Below are 21,127 nucleotides of genomic sequence, written 5' to 3'. Positions count from 1 at the left end.
TATGTAGAATGGGACCAGAGTAATTTTAGCTGTGAAACTCCAGAGGTGGGATGGCATTCCAGCCAAAATGAATCTACTTACTGAGCTGTAAAACAGGTGGTAAAAATACTGATGAAATTTGAAAAATGTTAATGGAACCGTGGCAAACAGGAGCATCCTCAAACACAGCTTGTCTGGGCTGTCTAGAGTTCTAATGGAATTTATTTTTCAAATTTAGTTGAAAAAATTAATTCCCCTGCTGAAATTCCAACTTGCCAACTCTCCAGCCCAGGTGGATTTTTATAGCCAAGATCTAAACCCCTGAAAAATAGCGGTGTAGAGTATAATGGAAATGCTGACACAACCTACATTACAGCTGCACGAATTGTGCCACTATAGTTTATGGAGAGCCCATTTTGGGGTTGTCAGGTTTTTAAACACAGGCTGTTGTAAATTTGAAAGAAGACTGTCTTGTCTTTAGGCTTTAAGGCTGTACATATTAGCAGAGATGGGTTTGAAGCAAAATTTCCCTTCTCAGATGCCTTCCTGGATTTTGGGAGAACTGAAAATCTCACCTGAGCAACACGGTGCCATCATTATCCTCGGTTTTGTTTGGTTATTTTTGGTTTTTGTTTTTACTGGGGGGAATTAGTTCTGCTATGAAATAGAGTCAGTGAAATAGAGTTTCAAACACAAAGTAGGAGGATCTTCCCCTAGGAAAAGGCTGTGAGGAGAAACACAAGTGCAGTACACAGTGGCAGGGTCAGGATTGGGCTCCCAGTCCATTGAAATGGCATTTTTAGCCCAAAAATCAAAATTTCACTGCTACCTGAAGTCTGACATCTCTGGCAGGTAAATCTGTGTCTGTTCAAGCTGCAGTGGAACAAAGGTTTACAGGCTGGAGCCACAGCTTGGCCTCAGAAAATCAAGGATTTTGCCTTTAATTTTCCTCCACTTCCTGTGGAGGAAGTTGAATTCAGACTGAAAACCTGTCCTCAGTAGCTCTCAGGAAAGTTTATCCTGAGCTTGTGAAAACAAAGAAATTGTGGAAATGCAGATTGGAAACTGAATGTCAACACTTGAGAAGCTGAATTCAGGCTGAAATCTTGGGAAAGTTTATCCTGAACTTGTAAAAACAGAGGAATCGTGGAAATGTGGGTTAAAAACTAAATGTCAGCACTCGGGCCCAGTATAATTTGATTGCTAACAGCAGCAGGACGTGTCTTAGTGCAACCCCAAAGGTGGCACCTTCCTAAGGCAGATGAAAACTGCCTTCCATCTGCATGAATTAACCCAGGAAAAGGCAAAGAGGGAAAATCCATTTAAATCTGCATTAATCTTTTATTGGCTTTCCCACTTCTCATAAACAGTTTGTAACCATACATATATCATCATCCCAAACATCAAGTATAACTTCTCACTCAATAATCCAATTGATATCCAGCTGATATATTCAGTAGCAACAGTTCTTAAATGGGGCATTTTATAACCTAGGCAAAGGTTAATCATCCTTAGCTTCTTAAGTGTGATCTTAACTGTACTGCTCGTGCTCACCCCTGGATTGGCAGCAGTGCTCTGGCTTGTGGTTAATTAGGAGGCAGATTCTTCACTGATGTTGAAAGGAAAGCCAGAATGTTAAAATATTGTCGGTGTTTGGGTGACACAGAGGACCACGACTGCCACGTCTCAGCTTTTTCTGATTATCAGGCTCTGTAGAGAGACGTCACGTTGAGTGCCCAGGAATTGGGGACTTTAGAACCGCTTGTCTTTTCTGTTCTAGTTGGTTTTGTTCAAGGCTGTTTGTAGCCTGTCAGGAGTCAATCAGCAGGAAGGCAAACAAGCCACGGCGCTGCAGCAGACAGCGAAACAGAACATCTGACCTGGTGGCACTGCAGTGACACCGTCAGCAGGATCAGCAGCCTGGCCTGGTGGCCACCCCAAAGGCTTCCATCACCCCTGAGCATCCTGCACATAAAGTGGTGACGCAGCTCAATTTGATCTCCCTCATCCCTCTTGAGGACCTCTCTTCTTCAGGCTATTCCCACATAGACAAAAAGATTTTGTCTCACTGAACCTGTTTATTGACCACAGCTGTCACCCCTGCTCTGACCAGTGACCTTATCTGAATATTCAAATCCATTGTAGATCACAAGTTCAAATGATTTTCTTACCCTCTGAAAGCCCTGTTTTCATAGTGAGCTGATTGCACATGACAATATTATAAGGGGTGTAATTGAGATTCTAAAAACAATTTGCACCTCAGGTTTACAAAAATAATATATACAGAAGTGGAAATGCTGCTGACATTCCCTTCCCCCAGCTTCCCTGAGCTGCTCCCGTTTGTGGGAACTGGGATGGCCCTTCCAGGTACAGAGAGACCTGGAATTTTACAAGGATTTTAGAGGGATGTGCCAAATCTGCTGCTGCAACTGAGAACCCTCTGATTCCAACTCATCCTTTGGAATGGTGGGAATCAAGGCCACAGGCCCAGCACTGAAACTCATCTTTCTTCCTTCCCTCAGCAGGGAAACTCTCAGGACAAAGATTTTAGTGCAGTGGCTGTAACAGAGCTGAAGAGGAGCAAGCACAACATATTCCATCTCCTGGTTTTTATAGCATTTCCCATTTCTGTTCTGACTGTACTTCCCTGATAATTTTTCTTCTTTCTTCTCTGATGTTTTCACAAAGAGCAGAAGGCCAACTTTCCAGTATTGAACTGACACCTTAATCTGTGCTACCTGAATAATGCAAATCATTAGAATTATCTGATCCTATTAAGAAGCCCCACATTTCAAGTTCCCATCCAGCTGACTGCCTGTCCATCCAGCATTCCATTGATTTCATCATCCTCCTTAAAGATACTGGGTTTTGCTGGTTTAAAGAATAATGGGACAATGGTGTCAGGAGAACCAGAATATCTAGCTGGGTTCAGTTGGACTGAGGTGTCCACAATTAATGAAAATTAAACTCACAGAAAATTTGGATTGCTCAGACTCCTGAGCAGGAATCAGTCCAAGTGTGCTCAGACTCTGAACTTTACAGACCATGTCAGGTGCAGCCTCAGCTGAGAGCAGGAAGCACCATGGCAGGGAAGCAGATTTTATTCTGTATCAGTGAAGAAAAAGGTGAAATATTACAAATTCAAAAAAGCAAACAGAGGCTGTAGGTGAGAAGCTCCACCCCAGAGGTTTGTGGTGATCTCTTCAACAGGAGGATTCCATGGACATCCAGCTTTGCCAGTAGAAAGGATGAGCTCAGGAGAAAAGCCCAGACACAGAAATCCCAGATCTCCCCTTCTCAAACACCACACAAAACTCCTGTGAAAACCTCACTCTTGTGAAAAGTGTTGCATCTTCTACTGGTGCTGGTTGGAAACACCAAACTGTCAGAGCTTTCCTAACACGTGGTCCTGCAACTTTCCCATCCCTCATTTTCTGCACCTCAGAGTCACCCTGAGGATTGTTGCTGGTGCTATTTATTCCTACATTATTATGAAGTGTCCAGTGTGGAATATAAGGCTTAAGTGCAGCCAAGTTCACAAAGCCTTTGGAGCTCATTACATGGATGGCAGTGCAGGAGTGCAGAGCGTTGCTGTAAATTTGAATTTTCTGCCGTATGTTTTCTAAATGCCAATATAAATAGCCCAGGAAATAATAAAATGAATAAAACACACGACTTCATTCGAGTTCCATTTGGAAAGACAGGGTGTGAAATGAAGAGTTCTGTTCTCCAGGTGGTGATCTCCTTGCATAGTAGAGTGTTTGTCCTGAATTTCAGCGCTTTGGAAAAAAATCATGGAAACTCTTGATTTAGCTGGCGTTTAATGTGCATTTTAAATAACTTCTGTGACATAATCAGCTCCTGGGGGATTCCAGAAGGAACTCAGAGAGCAGTAAAAGCTTCAGCTGTGGCTGTCCCTGCCTGGCCATTGTTTGCTGGGTACCCAAACCCCAGTGTTCCCGTGTCCCACATTCTGTGTGTGGCTGCTGCTCCCATGGATCCATTTGTGCCTGGGGCTGTAAATCCCTCCCCTCACTGGGAATAGCAATGCACGAGCCATAGGCAAATATAATAATAGCTCCAGCTATCCATAAATGAAAAATCATGGACAGCAACATTCTCTTGATTGTTGTTCCAACAGAATCCTTTTCCTTTTCTTTTTCTTATTTTATCATTCAAGCCTCTGTTTTATTTTTATAAAAATAAAGAGCTTTGGCACATGAGCATTCTTGCCTTAATAAAACCCAGTCTCCTTTACACGGATTGAGTGGCTCTGTATTTATAAAATCAGAATATTAAATAACTCAGACTCTCAATAAATACTGAGGAGAAAGTCACAGGGCCACCAATTTTGCCAAAATCTCAAAAATCCTGGGAAATTGTAACCATATTGGGAACATGAAGAATGTTGGCAATGCTTTAAATTAAGTGTTTTTAATATGCTTAACCATGCATTAAATTTAAGCTTAACGAGACAGTTATTGTATGCTGACTAAATACCACAATCTTATTAAAAACATATTTACAGAGATTAACAGTGATGTAATAAATACATATTTATGCCATCATCGGTAAACTGCTAATACCATGCTTTTAATTAATTGGCATCTACTCAATAACAGTGGGGCTCTGCAGGGATTTATTATATTTGGTTTATGTTGATGAAGCACCAACTGGTTTAATGAGGGTTAATTGATCTAACTAACTATTAAAATATACATTTCTTATTTTGTGGTGATCAGGGCTTAAATGAACACACATTAAACAACTGGGATTTAGTCTGTGCTCACAGGTGAGTGGGGGCTTAAATGAACTCTTGTCTGGGAAGAAATTAAATATTCCAGGAAATAGCAGAGTAAGAAATGAAATTGAAATAAAAAACAATCACAGAAATACCCAGCAATAGGTTGGGCAAAGAAGCAAATCCTTCAGGGCTTCTGGAAGTGTCTCATATGAGGACAGATCAGGAGATACTGTTGGTTGCTCCTCCTGGGCATTTCTTGGTGCTGAGATAAATTCTGGATGAATTCTGAATGAATTCTGAATGAATTCTGTATGAATTCTGTATGAATTCTGGGTGAATTCTGGTTGAATTCTGAATGAATTCTGGATGAATTCTCAATGAATTCTGGATGAATTCTGGATGAATTCTGGATGAATTCTGAATGAATTGTGGTTGAATTCTGGATGAATTCTGGATGAATTCTCAATGAATTCTGGATGAATTCTGGCTGCTCTGCTGGCTTTACCATAAATTCCAGCTTGCCATGAAACCCCACACCCAGGGGAGGTTAATTGAACCCCCAGGATCTGTTTTGAGAACTCTGAGCCATGTGCAATGTGCTTTCCACAGCCTTCTAGTTTTCCATGCTGCTGGAATGAGCGTGTGTGCCTAATGGAAAATCTACGAGCATTTTCAGAGCGGTTAAAACACGCTTTCCACTGGTTTTAATTTAATTTTACTTTTTTATGAAGAATCTTAGAGAAAGGGCACAGTGAAAAAGCAATGAAAGCCAAATTGCTGTACATGAAGTTTCATTTCTGGAGAGCCAGGGAGATTAATTCACTTGGCTGTGACTTGTTCATTACTACCCCAAGCTAACAAAAAAAAAATGAAATATCACAGGGAGCAGCTCCTCTCTTCCATAGGTTGTAACAGTGCCCTGATCACAGGCTGTGGAAGAAGAAAATATTCTTATTAATACTCTGACAATGCCACACCTGCACTGAGCAAATTATTCTGATGCTGCAGTTTTGCTGATTCTGATGTGATTGTTTTTCTGGCCATTCGTTTATTTTATTATAATTTATAAAATATATAATTTTATAAATACTATATCTTTTATTATATTTTATCTGGACATTTTTCAGTGTTCCCCAGCCTGGTGTGAGGATGTGGCACTCACTGATCAGGAGACTCTCACCCAAGATTTGCTGAATCACTGGCTCTCCCTGATCCACTCTGCCAGGGAAGGGAGTGCAGGAGTTTTTGTGTGGGAATTACCAGGGAAAACCCTCTAAGAAGGATAAAAATAATGATGGTAAGAAGGAAGCTGAATTATTTTCTGTTGCATTGTCCATGAGGGAAAGAGAGGCCTATAAAAGATCAAAGGTGATATCCTGACACAGGGCCATCAATTAAAATATTCTGCCAGGCCTTTATTTGATGCTTAGCTTGCCTCTAACAATTTACAGCAAAACTTTATAGGGTCCATTTATAAGACTTAAATTTTTTAATTATTCTAAATTTTGAGTTGAACCTTTTTTTTTTTGAGGGAAAAATGTTAACTCTTAATAAGTGACATGGCATTTTATTCTGAATCAAAAGCCTTTTCTTTGAAAATGGCTTAATTAACATTTCCAGGTTCATAACATTTTCATTTATTCCCCCTTTTTGTTTTTAAATGGTTTTTTAAGTTTTCCAGTGATAGTGATAGAGGTTTCCTAATGTATTAAAAAAACACAGAGTGTGCCCAGTGGGATCTGCAATCTGATTAGCTTTCAGTTTGAAGCTGAAGGAGCAGATTAAGCAGAGAAGGTCTGCCATGCTATTAAAAAGAAAACCTGATTTCTTCTAGCCATTAGCCAGTAAAATGAGTACAGCTGTCAGCAGAATGGCTAAATATATTGCACAGTGAAGATTAGCAGGTAAATATTTGAAAATTATGCAAGTTTTGGAATGTGTGAGGAGCTGAATTCTGCTGTAAGAGGTGACTTAAAGCTGGAGTTGTGATGCTGCAACCCTCAGGTTTTGGGATTGTCTTTGAAGACCCTCTTTGTACAGGGTTTCATCCAGCTCTTGGCACAGGAGGCTCTGGTCCTTGAGCAAAACTCCAAGCTGTTACCACAATAAATAACAAAAATAAAATTCTAATCCCACTGAATCCCACAAAACAGCTCCTAATTTATATCTGGAATTCAGTGCTTCACCCTGGTGATTCACCTCTGCGTTTTCCCCCAAAGCCTTTCCCAAGAGGGGAAGTGCTGCTGCTCTTGGCTCTGCCCATTGGGCCTCTAAACATTTGAAGTAGTAAAAGCTGCAATGTCTCCCATCAAAAATGATGGCTATCCAATTTCCAGCCTTGGATTTTCCAGTGTTTTGGATACACCTCACCAAGCAAAGGATCTGAAAAGCAACTTCCATAATGTTCTCCATGAAGGCAGAATGCAGTTTTGGATCTGAAACAGACACAAGTTGTTCAATGTCTGACCAGCACATCCATTTCTCCCATTCCTGGGGATCTGCACCTTTGTACAGGCAGGATTGGAAGCTGTTGTATCCCTGCTGGAATCCATTCCCATCCAGAAGAGAGCAGCTATTGAACTCAGCCTGCTTGATGAGGATGCACTCAAGCAAAATGTCATGGAAAAACAATTTTCTCCCTGCAAAACAACTGCTTATCTCAGACAGCATCAAATCAGAAATGAAATCAGAGAACAGAATCCAATTAGAAAAGAGCTGATGTGGGAAGTCCTGAAAGAGGAAGGGTTAGCAGTAGATAGGGATGTGGTGGGGGATGAGAGCTTCCAAATTCACTTTTAGACCCCAAAATAAAATATTTAAAGCATATTTAATGTATTTAGACTGAAGAAGAAAATAAATAGATGCAAGTTTAAAGTATATATATATGTGTGTATACATATATATATGGTCTTCTTGTGTACCCTGGGCCATTTATGAATTCACACACACATCTCCTGAGATGTAAACAACCACATAAATTGTTAAATATATATCTGTTCCACACCTCTGTAGCATTAATTTGACATGTTATACTACACTTAGGCCCCATCTTATCTTTAACCTGACTTGGTACCTCTTTTCTGTCCATGTCAGTGTAGCTGAGAATTGTTTAAAATCTCAGAGCTGGCAGCTGTGGCACCATGCAGAGGTGAAAAGTGAAGTGACAGGAAGCAGATGTTTAAGTTCAACAGCATTAACAAAGCTCCTGAAGTCTGAGGATAAGTGGATGCTTAAAACCCATGGAGCTGCATCGGATGGAGGCCCAGAGCTGAAGTTAAGCAGATGTTTTGGGGAGCAGGGCTGGACGGCTGCTGATGGCACAGCACAAGAATTAAACATGTGTAGTGAGAGCAGGCTGGTCTCCTGCACATAGGAAGGTTTCTAGTAGATGTGTGTTTATTTATTTTCCTCCAAAGCTTTTTTTTTTTTTTCCATACAATAACATCTTCAAGCTGGAAATCCAGAGCAAATATCATTAATCTCATTTTGTAATCAAGTTTGCTTGTGAGTAAGGGGAAACTGGCTCTGCCCATCCTTAGTTAATTCCTTTCCCCCAGCTTTTTTATCCTCAGCGAGGAGTCCAAGGGTTAAGCCATCCCAACATGCCTCACTCTCAATTTATAAACCAGAAAATCTTCCATAAATCAAAAGTTACAAACAGACTTTGTAATGTCATAACTCTTGTGACGGCTCTGCCTTTGATTGATTCCTATACATACATTCTGTCTGATTACCATAATGTGTTCTTGTGGGACAATTCCAGCAGGGCAGAGGGAAGGCGCAAGGAAAGAAGTAAATAACAAATGGTCCTGACTCCTCCTCATCGAGAGTGATTTCAGTCCAATGTTCCATCATATCAACTGGGAAAGAGAGTCTTAGGGTTTAGGCAATCAATTACAGATCTGTGTAGAGGCAGACACAATCATTTCCTTGATTGTCACCAGTCTGGAGCAGTGACACAGGGAAGTGATCCATCAGTCTATTTCCAGTGACAATCAGAGAAAGATGGCAGGCACTTGGACACTCACAGGCCCCTGGATTGGCTGGCTGGCCAGATTGAAAAATAGCTGCATTTCAAACATAGCTAAACCTTTAAATACCTCTGCTGGAAGGTTTCAGACATTCCTAGAAAACATTTAGAGCTATTACAGGGGGTGGTGAGGAGAGTAAACCTGCCTTGAAGTGCATTAGAATAGATCGAGTGAAGTAACCATGGTTCAGCCAGGAATATCAAAGTCTTTTCTGATTTGCCAGCTTTGCTTTTCTTCTGCTTTAATGTTGTGTTTTTAACAGGCAATCTATCTTTTTTAAGCAAAGAACAGAAAATTAGCTCATCTTTGATCAGATATTTACAATTAGATCTAGGGGGCATTTGTTCTGTTGCTTAATGCTGCTTTTTCCTCAGTGTACAGGGTTTTATTTACATTAAAAATCATCAGCAAGATGCAAAGAGTGGTCAGTTCAGCAACCTGAGAAATCCCATCTTCTAATAACCTTTAAAACCCTGTCAGAGCCCTACAGAGAAGCAACCCACACACTCACTGGGTCCTTATTTGTATCTTCTCACAGCAAAATTCTTTTAAATAAAGAGAAACCACACACTGATGGTTTGAAACAGCATCCCCAGAGCAGCATCCCATAAGCTGTGGGAAGTTGGCTGCAAGCTTGGGATGATGGAGAAGGAGCATCTGTCGACATTCAGGTGTTGGATGAGTAATTTTGTGGAGTTGGGAACTTCCCAGGCACATGTCCCATCACTCCTCCCATTCACTGGGTAACTCAGAATCAAAACTTACCCTGCAGGCAGAGCAGCTGAGCCCTTGGGGACTGTGCAGGGATGTGTCCTCTTCATCTTTATCCTGATCTGTGCCCTCACCTCCTTCTCAAATCCTCACTAGTGCTGGATTTTGAGGCTGAACTCTGCCAGGGATGCTGTGCTTAGGCAGGGGGAAGCTGAATCCCCCCTGAAGGCACATGCCAATGAATTCAGGGCAAATCCTGCAAATCCTGCCCCTGGCAGGTCCTGGGAGGTGGAGAAATGGGAGCTCTGCCAAAGCTGGGAGTGAGGAAGAAGCAGCCCCCAGGCAGCTGGAGTTGGGTTTTTATGCTGTACCCCTACAAAGGACACATTTTTGGCAGTCCAGGGAAGGAGGGAGGCTCAAGGAGTGTTTGGTCCCCTCACCCCTCAGCCGCTGTGGAAGGAGATGTTCCCACAGGGCTTTCATTAAAGTCTGATGGGTCCTGGTGGGATCCAGCACCTCCCCTGGTGCTTCTGCTGCTGCCACAGGTGACACCCAACTCCCCAGCAGGAGCCAGTTCTGTTCCGTGCTGGGACATCCTCACCCCTCTCCTCCATGGACAGAACATGCCAAGCTGTGCTTAGGATATTTATCATAGTCCTGAGAGATCTGTGTTGTCCTCAGGCATTCCAAACACATGGAAACATCACATTTTGGTGGCTTTTCAGGTGGCAAAGGCATGAAAACAAAATCTGGGAGCTCACATTAAAATGTACCCAGGCCTCCTCTCTAGGACACTGCTGACAAACTTCTTGGATAACATTGGTCTGATGGCAAAATGTATAAAATAGAATTTATTATTAATTCATAAAGAGCTTTGATATCTTATCTATTGCTCTTCTCTTGTAATGATTTTTAATGTCATCATGGTTTTTAATTTTGCATGAAACCCATCGTCGTCTGTTTTCATTTGTTTGGTAAACCTTGTCTGTTTTATTAAGAAAATCCTGAGGGTTCTGCAGGTATTTCTGCAACAATAAGAATAAAGAAATATTAATAGTGATTTGTTTCTAGCTCAAAGCAACATTAATTTCAGCACTATATTATGAGGACTTTATTTTTTTATAATTTCTCAGCCTAGGGAAATATATTTCCTATTCCCAAAATCCAGTAATCCAAATAATGAGTGAAAAATCCTCGGTGTCTTAAGATCTTGTACAAACCTTAACTTACCATTTATTTACTGTGTGTGCTCCTGCAAGCCAATAGGAACCATAACTCCATTTAGATAATAATAATCAAATTATCCAAACCTGGGAGAACATGCTTTATAGATTTTGGTCTAAATTTAATACAAAAATGCAGTAGTCCTTGTTTGGAAGAGTTTATTAAGGGTTAGCAAAGAAAAAGCTTTTTCAATAGTCTATAACTCTCTAATGGCCTTTTTCAAATAAAATGGGAAAGAATTTGCAAAGAAACCTATATCAGTGAGCTGCAATTGTAACATTACAGTACAGGTCTATAAATCTTGACATGTTCAGAAGATTGCCTAAACCAGCAATACAATCTGTCCAAACCTCATTGTCTCCACGACCAGCCAGACTCATTTTAAGAAATGTATGTGGTCTTCAACCTAATTTTATCACCTTCATTTGTAAACTAGTCAATCAATCAAAGCATCCTGTGAGTCTAAATAGAAAAAGGAGTGCATTTTCATGCATTTCCAGACAGCACAGTCAAAAATTAATCTCCAGTTGATCAGACATTCCTTGCCCTCATCTCAATAGACCATCATTAGGGTCAGCAATGTATATTAAAAATAGAGTTGCAGGGAACTATGTGCTGGGGATTCTTTGCAAGCCAGATCCACCAGCTCAGGGCTCCCCTGGAGACAAGGCTGGGCTCACCCAGTAAAGAGCAGCCTCAAAATAAAGTTAGGAATGGAAAGAGGAGAACAAACTGAGAATTCTCATGTTCCACCGGGTGTTTTTTGCACCCTGAGCACAGGGAGTAACAGCTTGGTGGGATGGAAAGTGGGATTTCAGAGACCTCCATCTCATCATCCCTCTTCTGTTTCATATCTGCAGATATTATTCTTAAATATTTTCCCACTCATGTGTGTTTGTGGGAGATGAGGCTGGGGAGATGGGCAAGGGCTGTGTAATGTGCCCTAATTCCTGCTTTTCCATGAGGGAACTCCTTTGTCACTGGGCAGGTTTGGTGCTGCCCTGTGCCTGTATCCAGGCAGATGGGACTGACCCCCTTTTCTCTCCCTTCCAGCTGCTTTTCTCACCCCAGGCCACACTGAGAAACCAGTGAATGCTGGAGTGGGGCTTGTGGGGTTTTCCAGTTGGAGCTGGAGTTCCATAAAAACAGCAAAGCCACCAAACTGCCCATGGGTACCTGTCTGAGCAGCCCCAGGAGCCTCCTCTGGCTGAGCTGGGGATGGAACAGGTGAGGAAAATATTTCCCAAAACTCCCAGAGCTGTGCCAGGGAGGGCAGCAAACAGGGGTGGGCAGTGCTGGAGGGCACAGCACACCTTTGGCTTGTTTGGGAGCCTAAGAAATATTCCAGAATGAGAGCTGTGGTAGCTGAGGTCCTGTTTCCACCTTCCAAGCCAGGTTTCCTCTGGCTGCCTTCCCCTGCAGCTGCCACCTCCCTGGACAAAACAGAATTTTAGGACATTGAGCAGCAAGGACGTGGCAGGGAGGGGCGATTGCCCATCCTGGGCTCTTCTGGGTGAAGCTGAATGGGTTTGTTGATCTTAAGTCAGAGTTTCTGAGTGGGAGCAGAACTACAGCAGCAGTTCCAGTTCCTCAGATGAGGAAGAGTTGTTTCCTTGCTCTGGGGAAATGGTTCAGTCCCGTGGCAGTTGGGTTTTCTCTCTAACTCTTGACTTGCAGCACAAAACCCTGCTCCAAACACATCTCAGAGAAAGAGTCATTACAGCAGCAATGGCAGCACTGATCAGAAGAATGAATTCTTTATCTGACTAGAGTCTCCCATTTTTCCCTGGCTGATGAACATTCTGAGATGTTTAAACATCAAAACAGGTCAGGACCTACCTTTAAAGTGAAATCTGAGCTCCCACCGCACCGTTGCCTCCTGTGTGGGGTGTGTGTGCCATGAGTGAATGTTGCTTCAGGATGGAGTCACCTTGGTCCTGCTCAGGTCCTTGGCTCCCTGAGAAATGACTTTGGGACAGAGCCACAGCCCTGTCCTGCAGGGCACTGTGCAGTGGGAAGACACAAAGCAAGCCCAGGTGGAAGCTGGGCTGGATTCAACCATCTGATGAGCTCAGGCTGCGGAAATGGTGCTTCATTCTTGAATTTTTTCTTGGAAAATGCAAGAGGATTCCAGGGAATTGATGATACCCTCTTACTTATGCTTTGGAAGAGAAGGAAATTTATATTCAAGTGGCTCTGCCACAACCTGCAAATGACAACCTCGGAGCCGGGGACGGGACGGGGCAGCGTAGGCACCGTGTGGGGACATCTCCCCCAGGAACCATCCCTGGGGAGCTCAGGGGTGAACCAGCCATTCCTGATTCCCACCAGCCTCGGGAGTTCTGCAGCAAAGGCTGAGCAGCAGAGGAGCTTTCCCACACAGCACCATGGCCAGGTGGGGTTGGACATCACGGATCGAGGAGGAGCTGCAAGAGAGACCCAGAATTGAAGATCTCCCAACACTTTGGGAATTGAGAAAAAAATTATCCAACACTTTCCAGGCTTATTACTCCATAACTCCTGACTATCAGGCTTGGCAAGAACAATACATTGAATTTCCATGGAATATTCAGAGGCTTTAGAGCTGATTCCTCCTCTTTTCAAGTATTTTTTCCACAAGGGGTCATTGCAGAGCAGAGCAAGGATGACTTAAAAAAGAGGTGATTCTTTCCTTTTCTAAAGTGAAGTAGACATTTAGATGCAATTATTTTAATTGGGATCGTTAACAGCATTAATTTGTAGCTGAAAAACACCACAATGCCATAATAATAATAATAATAATAATAATAATAATAATAGTAATTTGGTCAGTGTTTGTGTCAACTCCATTTAGACTGAGCCATGTTTTAGTTTAACTCCTTTTAACAAAATAAAGATCCAGTCCAGTGGGGAGCAAATAAGGAGATTTGCCTCTGTGTATAAATGAAGCATTTAAAAATAAGTGTGGATTTCTGTGTGGTAATTGGGATAAAAGAAGAAGATTGAAGAGGAGATGTTTCTGAACTGAAATTAAATCCAGCCCTGCAACATGTACAGAGAAGATCAGAAGCAATTCTCAACCACTGTTGATTCCCAGATAACTGCCTGAGCTTCTGTTTCTTTTCCCTTTCCTTTTGTTTGGCAAATAAAGCCTTTTCAATAATTCAGGCAAATGGCTTGATAAATACAAATAATTGAGCAGATTAAGCTTAAAGATAAAAACATATTTTATCATATGTAACTTAAAAAGTAATCATATAATTAATGGGTGAAAAACAGAGAGAAAGATTGCCAGAGATTAAGATTAAGCCCTGCAGAAGAGAATGTTCTAACTAGAAATTGGTTTAATTAATAGCACATTTTACATAATGATTACAGTGTAATTGCGCTGACTAGCAGAGTGTCATTAAATATATCCATGCTCCTTTACAACACCCTAAGGCTAAAAATAATGAGTTACATTGAAAATCACTATGCAACAGGTTCATAAATAACATTTAAGCCTATACAAGGCGAATACTTATAAATAATAAATATTTGCCTTTTGTAATTGAAGAAAAAATGACAGCCTTCTTTTTCTACTACCCTGTAGATTGTCATGTTATAATGCTGAAAAGATTTTTCCCCCTTGCGTTCTCTAGAAAGTCTTGAATAATTGATTCAAATGCTAATATTCCACATAGTCTGACTTTGAGGAACAAATATTCCTACATAAAGAATAAATGCCAAGTTGCTTATTACCAGCTTGGTTTTACTTTGCATGCTGCAGTCCCCAAAAAACTCTCACACTCTATTACCCACGTCAGATGAAGTCAGTGGCCAGATTTCCTGCCAGAAGAGTTACATATTTTTTATTATTTTTTTATTTAAAAATTACCCCTTGTCCCATAATGTTCATCAGGCTCAGAGCTGTTATGCAGCAACAGCTGCTCCTCAGCTCCAAAAAGGATGATATCATAAAGCTGATAACTTTTTAATCTGGAGTTTTTCTCTGGTGCATCAGGAGGCTCCAATAAAACCAGGCTGGATTTCGCATCAGCGCTGGGCTGTTTGAAAGCCCCCAGAAGGGTAGAGCTGAGTTACCCTGGTAAAATAAATGTGTCCAATGACAAAATAAAGCAAGAAGAAACCTCCATCCAGAGCATGGGAATGTTCTGGAGCTCCAGCCTTGCTGCCTCAGCCTTGATAGGGGCAGGATTTGGGAGACATCCCCTTCTCCAGAGAGAGAATTGGGATAATAACTCAGCTTTTAGGGGGAAAACCAAACCTCTTGGAGCCCAGAGGTTTTCCATGCTCTGTGTGTGACCATCCAGACCCACAGAGCTAAATTTTGGTCCCAAACTAATCAGGAATAAAAATGAATAAATGGAGTGGAATCCAAGTGGGCAAAGCCACAAGGCTTGGGGTACCCAAACAGCTTCAATGCACAAACAGCTTTTCCACACTTTTTAATGGTATTCTCATCATGATTTTTGTTGTATTCTCACCCTTCTTGATATAAAAGTAGGTTTTGTAGTATTAAAAGCAGAAAATTCATATTGCCTGAGCACTGATGAAACAATGTGAGCACCTGCAGTGAAAAACCAGCAGGAGGAAAATACAGTTTGCTGGCAACAAAACATTCTCTAGGTGAGGGCAGAAATCTGATAATGCATGGGAAGGATTCTCTGGTTTTGGATGACACAAAATCCAACTGTCCATTATCATTTACGTTGGGTTTTTTGTCACCAAAATGAACACCTGTAAAATTTCCTTGTCCCAGTCAAACATTTCCCCCCGCTTTTCTTGAAGCAGGAATGATAAACCTTCCACAGGAAAATTACTCCTTTTCCTTCTTATCCCAAATACTGTGTAAAAGATGGAATTATTAAGTATTTGGAGAGTTTGGTGAAAAAAACAATGTTGATTTTAATGGAATTTCCATGGTGGAAGGGCAGAGCATTGGGAACATATCCTGATTTTCTGTAGGAAGCTGCATTTACATCACTGTTGACTTTTCACATCACTGTTGACACTGTCTTTTCTTTATTTCTTATCATTTTTACAGCTTCCAATGTCCCATGGGGAACTCCAGAGCCCAGGGAAAGTGCAAAAAGGCAGGAATGGACTTCCAGTGGGATGAGGAGGCTGGAGAAAATCTCCTTCCATATCACACCTTGGTCACATCACTCAGCCCTGCTGGGAGCTCCAGGAGGTGAGAAATGTCACCAATGCAGGTATGATCTTTAAATTAGGGTAAATTAATTAAGGTATTAAAAGAGAGAATTAAGGCATAGACTATTTAATTCTAATAAAGAAGTGTTTATTTGGATCCCAGTCCAGAGCCAGTGGATATCACAAATCCTATAAAGAAAAATATTTTTTTTATTATTATTATAGAAAAAAACAACCCAGGGATGCATTTTGCAACAGAAAAAGGAATAAAGCTCCTGGAGATTTAAAAAGTTTCAATTTGCTTAGCTGCAGTGAAGACAAAATACATCCCCAAAAGTACAAAAGGGCAGAATTTAATGGGAGAGGAAAGGTTAAGAAAGATGAAGAAAGATGAAGAAAGAATCCCTTCCCCTGTTTATTCACTGCTGCTGGGCAATAATATAATTTTCAGTCTCACGTCTCTATTTCAGACCACATATGGCAGTAATATTGGATGTTCACCATCACAGCTTAACCATGACTAAACAGGTTGATGAATGTCATGCATCTTATCATCATACATGCATATTTTTAAATATAATTCACTTTTGATCTGCACCCTTGTGCAGTGGTGAATGAAAACAGTTAAGATTTCTTCCACTGTCTGCCTTTAAATGTATTAAACAGCCCTGCTGTCAATAGATTATATTCTTGTACAATGATAATAGCCCAAAAAACTAAGAGGCCTTGTCAGGAATTGCAGTTGTCACAGTTTGATGCAAATGATTTTACTTGGTGTTCATCTGCTGCACAATCATCTCATAATCTGGATATACATCACAGCATGACATGTAAATTTCCTGCTACTCTGCTTTCATTTCCAGAGGCAGCAATCAAATGAAAACCATTCAACCTCACCAAAATGTATAAATAATTTTCATTCAAACATATTAACAGTCAAAATACGAGAATTTATCACAGAGCACTACGCCTTTTAAGAAGCAATAAAGACTTTACTTTTTAAGCATATTTCTACTTAGAAAAGTAATATGAACAGTAACTTGTGGTTTAAAAAGGGGATTTAAAAGTCCACACATAGCACCAAATCTTCAAATTTAAGTGTGTTGGTGCTGTTTTTCCCCAAGTATTTCTTGGGAAAAAATAGCTTAGAAGAGGGTTGGGAAAGTGGGAATAAGGGGTAATGCTCAAACGACTCCTTTCCCTTCAGATTTGCCCCATAAAATAAATATGAGTATTAAATACAAAGAAGAGAAAATACAATGCTGTGTCACAGAATCTGTGATACAGCAGACTTCCTCTATTTTATTGATTCATTTTCATTTCTACTCTAGATCAGATTTTAATTTCACTGAATTGAAGGATTTTTTTTTTTAAATCTATCAATTTTTAAAAGGTCTGTTACAAGCACAAACACCCTCCAAAAAGACCAGCTTTGAAATGCACCCAGTGAAATTCCAAAACACCAAACAAGGAGCAGGCTGAACTCCAGTTCTACCAGACCCAGCTGTCAAATATCTCCTTTCTGATCTCTTTTTGCTCTGCTGGGAGCTGTCTCTGTCCATGGCAGGGGCTTGGAATGAGATGATCCCAAACCAATCTGGGATTCTGGGCTCAAAGTACAACTGGAGATGGGGATTTGGGAGAATTTTCCAGCTGCAGCACCAGTGGGGAGCGGTGCTGGTGGTTACTGGGAGCACTGGGGCACACAGTGTGAAATATGGGTAAAATCAGCCTTCACTTATTGCTGAAATGAGCCTTTTTGGGGTGATTTTCCCTCCTTGCCAAACCACCCTTCCCTGTGGCTGCATCCCCAAATCCACTCCTGGGGAGTCCCTGAGTCCATCACCTGCCAGGGCTCCAAGGAATTCAGGAACAAAGGACACTTTGCTGTTCTTATTAATGGTGGTGCTGAAAAAAAATTGCTGCCTCCCTAGAAATTGGGTGCTTTTTCTGAGAAACAGGTAAAAACTGCTAAGATGACAGTTTTTCCCATTTTTCCAGTGAGTGTGTCTGAGGAAGTAGAAGTGCAATAACCTGGGGTACAGCAGGCTCAGCCATTTGAAATAAAACTTTGCAGTACTAATGTTTTTGTAACTGCTTTCATATTGTAATGATATTTTTCCAAGCACTGGTTTTATTTGATCTTAAATACCTTTTTGGGAAAGTCCAGTGAGCTGACTCTAATAAAATCATGCTATTGAAAAAAGGTTTAAGTGGAATGTTCAGAATAAATTACAAAACTGCATGCAAGAATACCAGCTAGTGCTGCAATAAAAATCTGGAAATGAGGATTCTTGCAATATATTTTAAAGAAGTAGTATACTTTTTTTTTTTGTTCATTTTTTTCACAGAATGTTTCATAATAGAAGGCCTTTGCAATGTGAAAGGGGGTGAATGAATAAACTGCCAAAGAAATTGCATTTAAAAAAAGACTTCACCTTTTTTTTTTTTTCCTGGAGCATATATTTCATATCATTTTCAATAACTTTTAGAACATAATAGGAAAAGTAATTCTCTTCCATTTTGCTGTACCAAAATACTTGAATTACATCATACTTAGATTGTCAGATTTCACTCTGTCTCTCACTCACACGTTCAGACCCTTTGTATCAAGAGCTGATATCTGGAAAAGGAGAGAGTTGTTTTTAATCCATGTTCTGGCAAGTCCTGAGTCTGTAGGAAAGGGCTTCCAGAATTTAATCAGGGCTTTTCCTGGGCTTCCTCTCTCCTGTAGATCCAACAGTCAAATTCCTCTGGCTGAACACAGCCCTGGGATTAGGACAGAAAGGACTCACTCCTCCATGAGCACCATTTTCTGTCTGAACGGGGAATTCCAGCTGTGACACATCTGTATCTGGAATGGCACAGGCAAACCTGGGACTGGTCCCGGTGCACTGAGGTTTGAACCCAGCTAGGGGAGAGAAAATGTGACAAAATTCTGACCCAGCTGGGTGAGCACCCTCAGAACCCACAGACATCCTCTGAGGTGCTCAGACTGTGGCTGGGTTTGTGCCAGGGTTTGTCAGGATTGTCCACAGGTCACCTCTGAGCTGCTCAGGGACAGAGGGCAGCAGTGGCAGGCAGATTTCAAGAGGTTTCTGCTGGAGGATGGGGATGCAGGTGACAGCAGGACAGGCTGCAAGGAGGGACATGAGCTTAAATATTCATCTGTGGCAGCTGTAATAGTGCCAGGCCTGCTCTGTTCTTTGCATTTTAAAAACTTGACATGAACAAGTTGCCTCATTGAACTGTTCTTCCCCTTGGACTCTCTGCTGGATCCAGGAGAGGGTGTCAGGTGCTGAGGAAAGGAGCCAGGCAAAGGAACCCACACAAACAGCCCCTGGCTGAAGCAAAAGCTGTTGTTTGAAATGCCTGATCTCCTGGAGCTGGTGCTGACAGTGGTCACCAGGAACCCTCTGTCTGTGGTGAGGAGCAGGAAGATATGGCCACATACTCAGCTCTGGGGGCTTTTCATCATGGGCTGTGCACCAGCCCAGGCTTCAGGCAGAAACATGAAAAGAATCTTCTCAAAATGTTTTAATTGCTGTTTAATCTGTGGCCTGTTCAAAGCTGCTGGGCTGTCCCGTATCTCAGTGCCTTCACCAAAAACTTAAATCCTCTTTACTCTTGATGGCTTCGTGTAACCTGCTCAAACATCTCCCAGCAAATGCAGGGAGAAACGAATAATTCCAAATGAGATTTGTCTTATCTTCATATTTCCAGCGCATCCTTCACCCCTCATCCTTCAATCCTCCTCTTCAAACCCCACCTGTGCCATTGCTTAACAGGCCCTTTCCCTAAAATCACACTCCTTCTCCTACTGACAGCAGAATTAAAGCTGAACCCCAGTGATTCCCTGGCCAGGGGTCTGCACGCTGCCAGGGTAATGGTTCATGGGCCAAAACCAGGAAAAAGGATTAAATTGACACCAGGTAAAAGTCTCAAGTGGGAATGGAAGCAGAAAGATGGAAACTACAGGCTCAAGGTATTGTAGGATGACTGCAGTGGATACCAAGGGTAAGGTCATCAGAGGAATTCTTATCTATTTCAGAGCTTTGGCTGCCTCATTGCAAAAGTGTTTGCTCAGAATCAGAGTAAATTAAAAATCAGGAAAATTAAAAATCAGGGAGAGAATATGGATTCAAGCAGAGCTGAGGGCCAGCAGTCCTGGCTGGGCTCAGACATTGATAGGAGGGGTTAGAGCAGACGTGACACTGCCAAAGGAATGTAAAATGTCTCAGCATCACTTCTGAGACTGGCCAGGCTCACATCTGTGCATCAGGAGCACGGACAGCCAGACAGAAATGTCACCCATCACCATAACAACAGAGCCCTCATTCTGCTCCCTCACTCCTCAGCTCTGCTTTCCACTGTTTAGAATTGTTGTGAAGAGAGTGGAAATTCCTTAATTGTGTCTCCTGTCTATTCCAGGAGAAATCAGTGTGTAAAGACAACAAAAATGCCATTTAGAGACACAACTGTAATAAGAAAAAGCTGAGGTTATCAGGTTTAGTGATATTTTATGTTGGGATATTTCAGTGTGGCTGAATTTGAGGCTGCAGCTCATGAATCCAGACCTGACTCCACTACTGCTGCTTCTTCTAAGTCAGCTAATTCTTCATTCACCCTCTTTCCAAAAATTAATTGTATTTATTTCCTTAGCATATCAAAGAACTTTAAATACCGATTTATGAAATGGACATGGAACATTTTAACAAACAAAATATTTTCTCAGATTTTTTTTTTGAGGCTAGATATACACAATTCAGGTGCTGAGCTCTGGCCAAAACATATTCAGTGGGAAACAGGAATTTAAAATACAGCACCTCAAAGTTCTGACAGAAAAACCCTACCAGGAGAACCTCTCAGTGCCAAGAGAAGCAGCAATTTTCTTGGTGGAGCAGCCTTGCAATGTCCAATTCTAACTCACACTTTTTTCTTTTTTTTTATGGGGAATAAATACCTTCTCCACAAACTTGAATGACCACTCGTGGTTTATTTCTGTAGCTTAAATATTTTTCTTTCATCTCTAGAAGGGGAAAGAGCCAGTGCATTTCATGCTGCTGTCCCCCAGGTTTGCTGCTGTCCCTCAGATGTTTTGCCATCCAGTTTGGGCACTCCAGGAAGAATTTGCTGCATCACAAGCTGGAAGCACTGAGGAGTCCAGAGCTGCTTTCCTGAAGACCAATATTTTTTATTGTCTTCTGCCCAATTAATGCAGTAACCAATCCAGGTGAGCAAGATCTTGTATCCATGCAGAACCATTGTCAGCTTGAGTGGGATCCCTCAGCCCTCCCCACATCAT

The 21,127-nt window shown here is 41.5% G+C and overlaps 1 long non-coding RNA gene across 3 annotated transcripts in view; it reads left to right on the top strand.

Annotated features, from left to right (window-relative positions):
• Positions 1–21,127, top strand: part of LOC111932976 (uncharacterized) — a 159,974-nt gene that overhangs the window by 98,642 nt on the left and 40,205 nt on the right. The window contains exons 3-5 of one of the 3 annotated variants that reach the window (XR_015290427.1): positions 11,743–11,916; positions 15,716–15,884; positions 20,897–21,055. This is a non-coding gene — a long non-coding RNA (uncharacterized LOC111932976). Of the gene's footprint in view, positions 1–5,850; positions 6,021–11,742; positions 11,917–15,715; positions 15,885–20,855; positions 21,056–21,127 lie in introns of all 3 variants that reach the window. The other 2 variants (XR_015290424.1, XR_015290425.1) reach the window with 2 other exon arrangements.

The sequence above is a fragment of the Cyanistes caeruleus genome, chromosome 9 (genome assembly GCF_971803275.1).
Source record: "Cyanistes caeruleus chromosome 9, bCyaCae1.hap1.1, whole genome shotgun sequence".
NCBI classification, from domain to species: domain Eukaryota; kingdom Metazoa; phylum Chordata; class Aves; order Passeriformes; family Paridae; genus Cyanistes; species Cyanistes caeruleus.
The sequence above is the reverse complement of the archived record's forward strand: the minus strand, read 5'-3'. Positions and strand labels throughout refer to the sequence as shown.